This window comes from Corella eumyota, chromosome 3 (genome assembly GCF_963082875.1).
Source record: "Corella eumyota chromosome 3, kaCorEumy4.1, whole genome shotgun sequence".
NCBI classification, from domain to species: Eukaryota; Metazoa; Chordata; class Ascidiacea; order Phlebobranchia; family Corellidae; genus Corella; species Corella eumyota.
The window spans coordinates 16,483,356-16,494,165 of NC_137492.1; the positions used below are offsets into that span (position 1 = coordinate 16,483,356).

The following is a 10,810-nucleotide window of genomic DNA, read 5'->3' on the forward strand; positions in this document are numbered from 1 at the left end:
GATGGCGTGCGTTATTATCATAGCGATTTTCGAATGTTGCTGGACTTGTGTTTTTTACGCTTAGTCGTTTTTCGACAATTTTCGAAATTACATTTTTCTAGTGCACGGCGGCGGGAATAGGTCGATTGGGCGCCGGTCAATGACGTGCGTTAGTATCATGGCGATTTTCGAATGTAGCTGGACTTGTGTTTTTTACGCTTAGTCGTTTTCGACAATTTTCGAAATTACATTTTTCTAGTGCACGGCGGCGGGAATATGTCGATTGGGAATCGGCCGATGACGTGCCATATTATAATGGCGATTTTCGAATGTAGCCGGACTTGTGTTTTTTACGCTTAGTCGTTTTTCCACAATTTTTGAAATTACATTTTTCTACTGCACTGCGGCGGGAATATGTCGATTGGGAGTCGGCCGATAACGTGCCATATTATAATGGCGATTTTCGAATGTTGCTGGACTTGTGTTTTTTACGCTTAGTCGTTTTTCGACAATTTTCGAAATTACATTTTTCTAGTGCACTGCGGCGGGAATATGTCGATTGGGAGTCGGCCGATGACGTGCCAGATTATAATGGCGATTTTCGAATGTAGCCGGACTTGTGTTTTTTACGCTTAGTCGTTTTTCGACAATTTTCGAAATTACATTTTTCTAGTGCACGGCGGCTGGAATAGGTCGATTGGGCGCCGGTCAATGACGTGCGTTAGTATCATGGCGATTTTCGAATGTTGCTGGACTTGTGTTTTTTACGCTTAGTCGTTTTTCGACAATTTTCGAAATTACATTTTTCTAGTGCACGGCGGCGGGAATAGGTCGATTGGGCGCCGGTCAATGACGTGCGTTAGTATCATGGCGATTTTCGAATGTAGCCGGACTTGTGTTTTTTACGCTTAGTCGTTTTTCGACAATTTTCAAAATTACATTTTTTTACTGCACGGCGGCGGGAATAAGTCGTTTGGGCGCCGGCCCATGACTTGCGTTATTATTATAGCGATTTTCGAATGTAGCCGGACTTGTGTTTTTTACGCTTAGTCGTTTTTCCACAATTTTCGAAATTACATTTTTCTAGTGCACGGCGGCGGGAATATGTCGATTGGGCCCCGGCCGATGGCGTGCGTTATTATCATAGCGATTTTCGAATGTTGCTGGACTTGTGTTTTTTACGCTTAGTCGTTTTTCGACAATTTTCGAAATTACATTTTTCTAGTGCACGGCGGCGAGAATAGGTCGATTGGGCGCCGGTCAATGACGTGCGTTAGTATCATGGCGATTTTCGAATGTTGCTGGACTTGTGTTTTTTACGCTTAGTCGTTTTCGACAATTTTCGAAATTACATTTTTCTAGTGCACGGCGGCGGGAATATGTCGATTGGGAATCGGCCGATGACGTGCCATATTATAATGGCGATTTTCGAATGTAGCCGGACTTGTGTTTTTTACGCTTAGTCGTTTTTCCACAATTTTTGAAATTACATTTTTCTACTGCCCTGCGGCGGGAATATGTCGATTGGGAGTCGGCCGATAACGTGCCATATTATAATGGCGATTTTCGAATGTTGCTGGACTTGTGTTTTTTACGCTTAGTCGTTTTTCGACAATTTTTGAAATTACATTTTTCTTCTGCACTGCGGCGGGAATATGTCAATTGGGAGTCGGCCGATGATATGCCATATTATAATGGCGATTTTCGAATGTTGCTGGACTTGTGTTTTTTACGCTTAGTCGTTTTTCGACAATTTTTGAAATTACATTTGTCTACTGCGCTGCGGCGGGAATATGTCGATTGGGAGTCGGCCGATGACGTGCGTTAATATCATAGCGATTTTCGAATGTAGCCGGACTTGTGTTTTTTACTCTTAGTCGTTTTTCGACAATTTTCGAAATTACATTTTTCTAGTGCACAGCGGCGGGAATATGTCGATTGGGCGCCGGCCGATGACGTGCGTTAATATCATAGCAATTTTCGAATGTAGCCGGACTTGTGTTTTTTACGCTTAGTCGTTTTTCCACAATTTTTGAAATTACATTTTTCTACTGCACTGCGGCGGGAATATGTCGATTGGGAGTCGGCCGATAACGTGCCATATTATAATGGCGATTTTCGAATGTTGCTGGACTTGTGTTTTTTACGCTTAGTCGTTTTTCGACAATTTTCGAAATTACATTTTTCTAGTGCACTGCGGCGGGAATATGTCGATTGGGAGTCGGCCGATGACGTGCCAGATTATAATGGCGATTTTCGAATGTAGCCGGACTTGTGTTTTTTACGCTTAGTCGTTTTTCGACAATTTTCGAAATTACATTTTTCTAGTGCACGGCGGCTGGAATAGGTCGATTGGGCGCCGGTCAATGACGTGCGTTAGTATCATGGCGATTTTCGAATGTTGCTGGACTTGTGTTTTTTACGCTTAGTCGTTTTTCGACAATTTTCGAAATTACATTTTTCTAGTGCACGGCGGCGGGAATAGGTCGATTGGGCGCCGGTCAATGACGTGCGTTAGTATCATGGCGATTTTCGAATGTAGCCGGACTTGTGTTTTTTACGCTTAGTCGTTTTTCGACAATTTTCAAAATTACATTTTTTTACTGCACGGCGGCGGGAATAAGTCGTTTGGGCGCCGGCCCATGACTTGCGTTATTATTATAGCGATTTTCGAATGTAGCCGGACTTGTGTTTTTTACGCTTAGTCGTTTTTCCACAATTTTCGAAATTACATTTTTCTAGTGCACGGCGGCGGGAATATGTCGATTGGGCCCCGGCCGATGGCGTGCGTTATTATCATAGCGATTTTCGAATGTTGCTGGACTTGTGTTTTTTACGCTTAGTCGTTTTTCGACAATTTTCGAAATTACATTTTTCTAGTGCACGGCGGCGAGAATAGGTCGATTGGGCGCCGGTCAATGACGTGCGTTAGTATCATGGCGATTTTCGAATGTTGCTGGACTTGTGTTTTTTACGCTTAGTCGTTTTCGACAATTTTCGAAATTACATTTTTCTAGTGCACGGCGGCGGGAATATGTCGATTGGGAATCGGCCGATGACGTGCCATATTATAATGGCGATTTTCGAATGTAGCCGGACTTGTGTTTTTTACGCTTAGTCGTTTTTCCACAATTTTTGAAATTACATTTTTCTACTGCCCTGCGGCGGGAATATGTCGATTGGGAGTCGGCCGATAACGTGCCATATTATAATGGCGATTTTCGAATGTTGCTGGACTTGTGTTTTTTACGCTTAGTCGTTTTTCGACAATTTTTGAAATTACATTTTTCTTCTGCACTGCGGCGGGAATATGTCAATTGGGAGTCGGCCGATGATATGCCATATTATAATGGCGATTTTCGAATGTTGCTGGACTTGTGTTTTTTACGCTTAGTCGTTTTTCGACAATTTTTGAAATTACATTTGTCTACTGCGCTGCGGCGGGAATATGTCGATTGGGAGTCGGCCGATGACGTGCGTTAATATCATAGCGATTTTCGAATGTAGCCGGACTTGTGTTTTTTACTCTTAGTCGTTTTTCGACAATTTTCGAAATTACATTTTTCTAGTGCACAGCGGCGGGAATATGTCGATTGGGCGCCGGCCGATGACGTGCGTTAATATCATAGCAATTTTCGAATGTAGCCGGACTTGTGTTTTTTACTCTTAGTCGTTTTTCGACAATTTTCGAAATTACATTTTTCTAGTGCACGGCGGCGGGAATATGTCGATTGGGCGCCGGCCGATGACGTGCGTTAATATCATAGCGATTTTCCAATGTAGCCGGACTTGTGTTTTTTACGCTTAGTCGTTTTTCCACAATTTTCGAAATTACATTTTTCTAGTGCACGGCGGCGGGAATTGGTCGATTGGGTATAATTGCCCAACTGTTACGCAAGAGTGGTACAGTATTTAGAGCAGTGGGTGTTGAATTTTTTCAGGTTTTTATTTAGCTTATTTATACATAAATATTAATATGATCAAGCGATTTCGATCCATATTTCATTGATCAATTATATCTAGTTACAATTAGATTCGTAATTGTTTATTAATATTTAGAGATTGATATTAAAGAAATCTAAAATTCATTTTGTTTTAAAATTGTTGTTTAATTACGGCTAATGGTAGAATAAGGACAAGGCCCCTTTTTTAATGTAATAGTTAAAACGTAATATTTGTTTTAATAAATTAGTTAATATTCCCGACTTAATATAAAGCTCATAAATATCTTTATTGATTAAAATTTTTTAATAAAAGTGATCAAATGAATTTAATCTATATTTTATTTAGAAAATAAATCCAGTTTTGTTCTGGATGTGTATTTTAATTTCAATATGGGGTGCAGCCCTATGTTTAGTCAAATGAAAAACTCTATATTAAAATGATTAAAACTATTTCAAACCTTATTTTATTGATCAAATGAACCTGATTTTAAAATACAGTTGTAATAAAATAAAAATAACGTGCGAAAAGGGATAAACAAAATGGCGAAATTATTCTTATAGCAAAATGTCAGACACTGAGAATTCAAAATTAGCCGATTGTGGAAAATGTTACAAATTAGATTACTCTTTATTAACTTTTAGGTTTTTCACCCTGACAGCGGTTGAACTACGTTTGTTTGTGTTTAATGATTATTTTAAAACTTTAATAAAATAAACTCCAATTTAGACACAGTTTAACCGTTTAACACTGACACTGTCTGACTGTTCTAACGTAGCTGTACGCTTTAGACAATATAAGATGTTAACAAAATAATAGTTTTTTTTGTAATTATACAATTCTAATCAAAGCAACATTCATTTTAAAATGGTGGTTGCAAAAGGATATATATTTTTGGTACAGAATAGAACAAGAGAACTTCCCTAAAGAAGCAAGCATTTTTAAGGTAATCTTTTATTTCCTGTTTTTAAAAACAAATTTATTGCCTGATCCACAAGTTGGGTTTTACCTGTGGTCTTCCTAAAAACAGCTCTGCAGCGACTGTCATGGCCCGGAAAATAAAAGATATATGTTAAGCTAAAATATTGCTTATTTTATTGTTATTTGCCTATTTTTTGGGGCGACTGAGGGTTAGAAAATGTCTAATACGTACAACTACTGTTTAAATTATTATTTTAGTGATTACTTTACTATTATTACAAATTTACACACTTTTTTATTCAATTTATTTAGAAGGATAAAATTCGGTTTTTGTAAACCAAATTATGTATATTGTAATTAAAGTAATAGCTTTTGTAATTGAAATTATGGTTTACAAAACCAAAAGTTTTATTTTGTTAACCGAGTTTTGTATAATGTAATCAAAATTATGATTTCAGTAAAACTAATTTTTGATTTTGTAAACTAAATTTTGCTTACAGCAAGTAAAATTATGCTTTTTGTAAAGAAAATAATATTTTGTAAATTAAGCTATGGTTTTGAAAATTAAATATCTGGTTTTGTAATCTAAATTAAGGTTTTTGTAGATAAAATTGATTTTAGTTATATTTTGGATTTTGGTTAAAAGATTATTTTGGAAATTATTAATTGCAATAAGTAATTTTTTTTTACTGTGATTAACTGACAATCTATTTTGAAAGTTTTTTTATATAATTTGTAAAAATATTTAATTAAAGTTGATTATTCTAATTAGATGTCTTATATAAACAAAGTTTTGGTGATGTTAAATAATTTATTGCTTATGTTAACTAAATATTAATTTTGTTAACAAAACTTTATTTTTTTATCTAAGTTTTTGATGTTTAGAAAATCCACATCAATTTACATAATGTAATTAACTATAGAGATATCCAGTATAAGTTAACTACGACAAGTGATATATTGTAAAAATTTCTAAAAAATTTGAACATTATTATAATAAGCTGATAATTTTACAAAAATTAACAAACAAACTGATAATATTAAATATTTACTCCAGTTGATTTTTTAACATTAGTTATTCGTATTAAACATCTTTCCAACTCCCGACGTCAATAAAATAGCCTAATAATGATGTTTTAAACATTAGTTGTAGATATTATACATCTAAAAATGGTAAAATAAGGATTATTTCAGCATTTTATACATCTTCTACATTTTGATTGATGCCGGGCTGATTTTAGTAGAACTCTTTAAACTGTGACCATGTGGTTACACCGACTGTTTCGTCGTTGTGATTCACACCACAACAGTAGTTTTATTTAGTTAGAAAGTTTAAGTATTGGAGATTTAAACCCAATTTGTGTCATCAATTATAACACATTGTATACAGATTATATCTTATTAATCACTGCCCTGATCGTTATACTTATTGTAGGTTTACAATATCAATGGGATTTTTTTATTTTAAATAAATTGCAACGATTTTGTACAAATAATTGAAATGACTAAATATTTAAATTTAAAAATTATCTACAGATTAAGATTAAAGGAGTTAGGCTTGAGTTTTATGGAACAAAGGCATGTTACTGACTCTCGACAGTTGTGTGACCAGTTTCAGGGACCTTAGAGTAATCAAACAACCGGACTACCTACTGGTAACTAGAAGTTCTTTTTATCTACAGCGTTCCCCTTTAAATTGAACAGAAATTTATATTATGACAGCATTTTCGATTCGCTTTATTTACTGTCATCGAACAAACACTTTTATTTTAAAATGTTTGCAATTCACGGTCCTCCTAAATTCTCTCATGTCTGTTATCAATGATCCCCCTCTTTTACTTTGGGGTCCTCATTGTAATTCTTCTAGAAGTTTGGCATATACAATGAAAAAAAAGCTGAGGTTAGAGTACATATATTTATTTATTAATAAAGTTAAGACATTTTACGATGACATCTGTAAAGTTAAAACAACAAATGGGTATGTGTTGCTAATTAACATAAAGCATATTGTCTAAAATAAAGTTTAATTAAACGCAAATATTTAAATGTCTTTAACTATAGTAGAAGCATTATTTTTAGTTTAAATTTGACAGATTGCTTTTAAAGCGGTTGGGAAAAATACCCAAGACTGTGACATTGCAATATCTAATTCAAGGGTATTAAATGTCAAAGATTATCCGCAAAAGTAACTTGTGTTATTAAACTAAGTTAAATGATCCTTTTTGTTATATAATTATTTGTCGGGATGTTATCAGTTTTAGAGAGTGTCGTTATTTGCAACCCAAATTGTTAAATCAAAATTTTATGTTTTAAAACTAACGCAAATAAACATTCGCTTTTAACCTTTGTTTTATTTTTTTCAGAAACTTGTGATCGTGTCACTATTTCCAACTATTTATGCTGTAGTCAGTCACCAGAGACAGGCATAACAGATGTACTTGATATTATAGTTAGGCTACTAATGAAGAGAATTATTGCCTATTTATCAAGAATCAAACCTTGGGTAACACAAGAATCAAACCTTGCAATAGACAAAAAAAAGGAAATGATTTATATCGCAAGAACTAACAAGGTATATTTTATAGTTTTTAGACGACAATATATTTATACATCTGTGTTTTGTGTGTTAACCGGGTGCTCTTCTTATTAACTGTAGCATTTCTGACTTGCCAACTTACCAGTCAATCCCAAAGATTGTTTCGAACAATTGCATTGTTAGCTCATTCTTTGATTTAGTATCAAAATTGGCATTTCGTGTTTTGTAGTAAATTAAGACAACTAACAATGGCACCAATTTACTATAGTTTTGATTCTTTTTTTTGTTTAGACACATTTCTGGGACTTTAAATCTAATTAGATTTATTGAAGATAAACAAAATAAATGAAGAATTTGGTCTGGACGTGAAAATTGTTCACATTGCAACAAACTTGGTTGTTGAGCCAAGGGTTGCTAGTTTTGAAATATTACTTATTTGTGACATATTTCTGCTATCACAAATGACTTGCTTGATCTAGTTTTTATAAAGGTTGAGTTGCTCTTTTATTTTGGTGTGGCAATTTTTATATGTATGCTCAATATGGATCGATTTCTTAGATTTTAAAACATATTGTTGATGTTATTCTTCTTCAAATAATTGTTAACAATTTTTCAATAAAGGATAACTTTTGTTGTGAATAATCGAATCTTTAAAATTTGAATATGTTGTTGGTATTATTATTCTGTATGTTGCTATTAAAGACAAAGACTAGCTTATTATTGTTTTTTAAATCTCGATCAGTGGGAGTTTAAATTTTTGTTTTTAATGATATATTAGGACTTGTTTATTTATTAAAAATTAAATATAAACATCTGGCTTTTAAATTTTGCTAATTTGCATATTATTACAAAATAACTTTAAAAATAGGAACAAATTACATTTTTTTGTATTTTAAAATCCAACCTTAGTGTTTTTTAGTCTAAATATTTATATTTTACCTTTAAATTTTTATTAATGTAGTACGATATCAGGCCATTTTTTTAACTCAAGCTCAGCTTGTTTTTTTAAATTTAGTTTAATTATTTATAAATTAATATTTCACTCAGTAATCAATCAATTAATTACACATACGAAATAATAATATGTGTAAAATTATCATTTAAAAATGATCTAATGTTGAAAACTTGAGTTTTTTAGGCTTAGTCGTTTTTCGACAATTTTCGAAATTACATTTTTCTAGTGCACGGCGGCGGGAATTTGTCGATTGGGCGCCGGCCGATGACGTGCGTTATTATTATAGCGATTTTCGAATGAAGCCGGACTTGTGTTTTTTACGCTTAGTCGTTTTTCGACAATTTTCGAAATTACATTTTTCTACTGCACTGCGGCGGGAATATGTCGATTGGGAGTCGGCCGATGACGTGCCAGATTATAATGGCGATTTTCGAATGTAGCCGGACTTGTGTTTTTTACGCTTAGTCGTTTTTCGACAATTTTCGAAATTACATTTTTTTACTGCACGGCGGCGGGAATAAGTCGATTGGGCGTCGGCCGATGACTTGCGTTATTATTATAGCGATTTTCGAATGTAGCCGGACTTGTGTTTTTTACGTTTAGTCGTTTTTCCACAATTTTTGAAATTACATTTTTCTACTGCACTGCGGCGGGAATATGTCGATTGGGAGTCGGCCGATAATGTGCCATATTATAATGGCGATTTTCGAATGTTGCTGGACTTGTGTTTTTTACGCTTAGTCGTTTTTCGACAATTTTCGAAATTACATTTTTCTACTGCACTGCGGCGGGAATATGTCGATTGGGCCCCGGCCGATGGCGTGCGTTATTATCATAGCGATTTTCGAATGTTGCTGGACTTGTGTTTTTTACGCTTAGTCGTTTTTCGACAATTTTCGAAATTACATTTTTCTAGTGCACGGCGGCGGGAATAGGTCGATTGGGCGCCGGTCAATGACGTGCGTTAGTATCATGGCGATTTTCGAATGTAGCTGGACTTGTGTTTTTTACGCTTAGTCGTTTTCGACAATTTTCGAAATTACATTTTTCTAGTGCACGGCGGCGGGAATATGTCGATTGGGAATCGGCCGATGACGTGCCATATTATAATGGCGATTTTCGAATGTAGTCGGACTTGTGTTTTTTACGCTTAGTCGTTTTTCCACAATTTTTGAAATTACATTTTTCTACTGCACTGCGGCGGGAATATGTCGATTGGGAGTCGGCCGATAACGTGCCATATTATAATGGCGATTTTCGAATGTTGCTGGACTTGTGTTTTTTACGCTTAGTCGTTTTTCGACAATTTTCGAAATTACATTTTTCTAGTGCACTGCGGCGGGAATATGTCGATTGGGAGTCGGCCGATGACGTGCCAGATTATAATAGCGATTTTCGAATGTAGCCGGACTTGTGTTTTTTACGCTTAGTCGTTTTTCGACAATTTTCGAAATTACATTTTTCTAGTGCACGGCGGCTGGAATAGGTCGATTGGGCGCCGGTCAATGACGTGCGTTAGTATCATGGCGATTTTCGAATGTTGCTGGACTTGTGTTTTTTACGCTTAGTCGTTTTTCGACAATTTTCGAAATTACATTTTTCTAGTGCACGGCGGCGGGAATAGGTCGATTGGGCGCCGGTCAATGACGTGCGTTAGTATCATGGCGATTTTCGAATGTTGCTGGACTTGTGTTTTTTACGCTTAGTCGTTTTCGACAATTTTCGAAATTACATTTTTCTAGTGCACGGCGGCGGGAATATGTCGATTGGGAATCGGCCGATGACGTGCCATATTATAATGGCGATTTTCGAATGTAGCCGGACTTGTGTTTTTTACGCTTAGTCGTTTTTCCACAATTTTTGAAATTACATTTTTCTACTGCACTGCGGCGGGAATAGGTCGATTGGGAGTCGGCCGATAACGTGCCATATTATAATGGCGATTTTCGAATGTTGCTGGACTTGTGTTTTTTACGCTTAGTCGTTTTTCGACAATTTTCGAAATTACATTTTTCTACTGCACTGCGGCGGGAATATGTCGATTTAGCGCCGGCCAATGACGTGCGTTATTATCATGCGATTTTTGATTGTTGCTGGACTTATGTTTTTTTACGCTTAGTCGTTTTTCCACAATTTTCGAAATTACATTTTTCTTCTGCACCGCGGCGGGAATATGTCAATTGGGAGTCGGCCGATAACGTGCCATATTATAATGGCGATTTTCGAATGTTGCTGGACTTGTGTTTTTTACGCTTAGTCGTTTTTCGACAATTTTCGAAATTACATTTTTCTAGTGCACGGCGGCGGGAATATATCGATTGGGAATCGGCCGATGACGTGCCATATTATAATCGCGATTTTCGAATGTAGCCGGACTTGTGTTTTTTACGCTTAGTCGTTTTTCCACAATTTTTGAAATTACATTTTTCTAGTGCACGGCGGCGGGAATATATCGATTGGGAATCGGCCGATGACGT

The 10,810-nt window shown here is 35.6% G+C and overlaps 1 long non-coding RNA gene across 1 annotated transcript; it reads left to right on the forward strand.

Annotated features, from left to right (window-relative positions):
* The first annotated feature begins 4,324 nt into the window (after positions 1-4,324).
* Positions 4,325-8,089, forward strand: LOC145745637 (uncharacterized). The gene is made up of 4 exons (XR_014281265.1): positions 4,325-4,867; positions 6,379-6,497; positions 7,206-7,414; positions 7,670-8,089. It is a non-coding gene; the product is annotated as an uncharacterized LOC145745637 (long non-coding RNA).
* Positions 8,090-10,810: the final 2,721 nt, after the last annotated feature.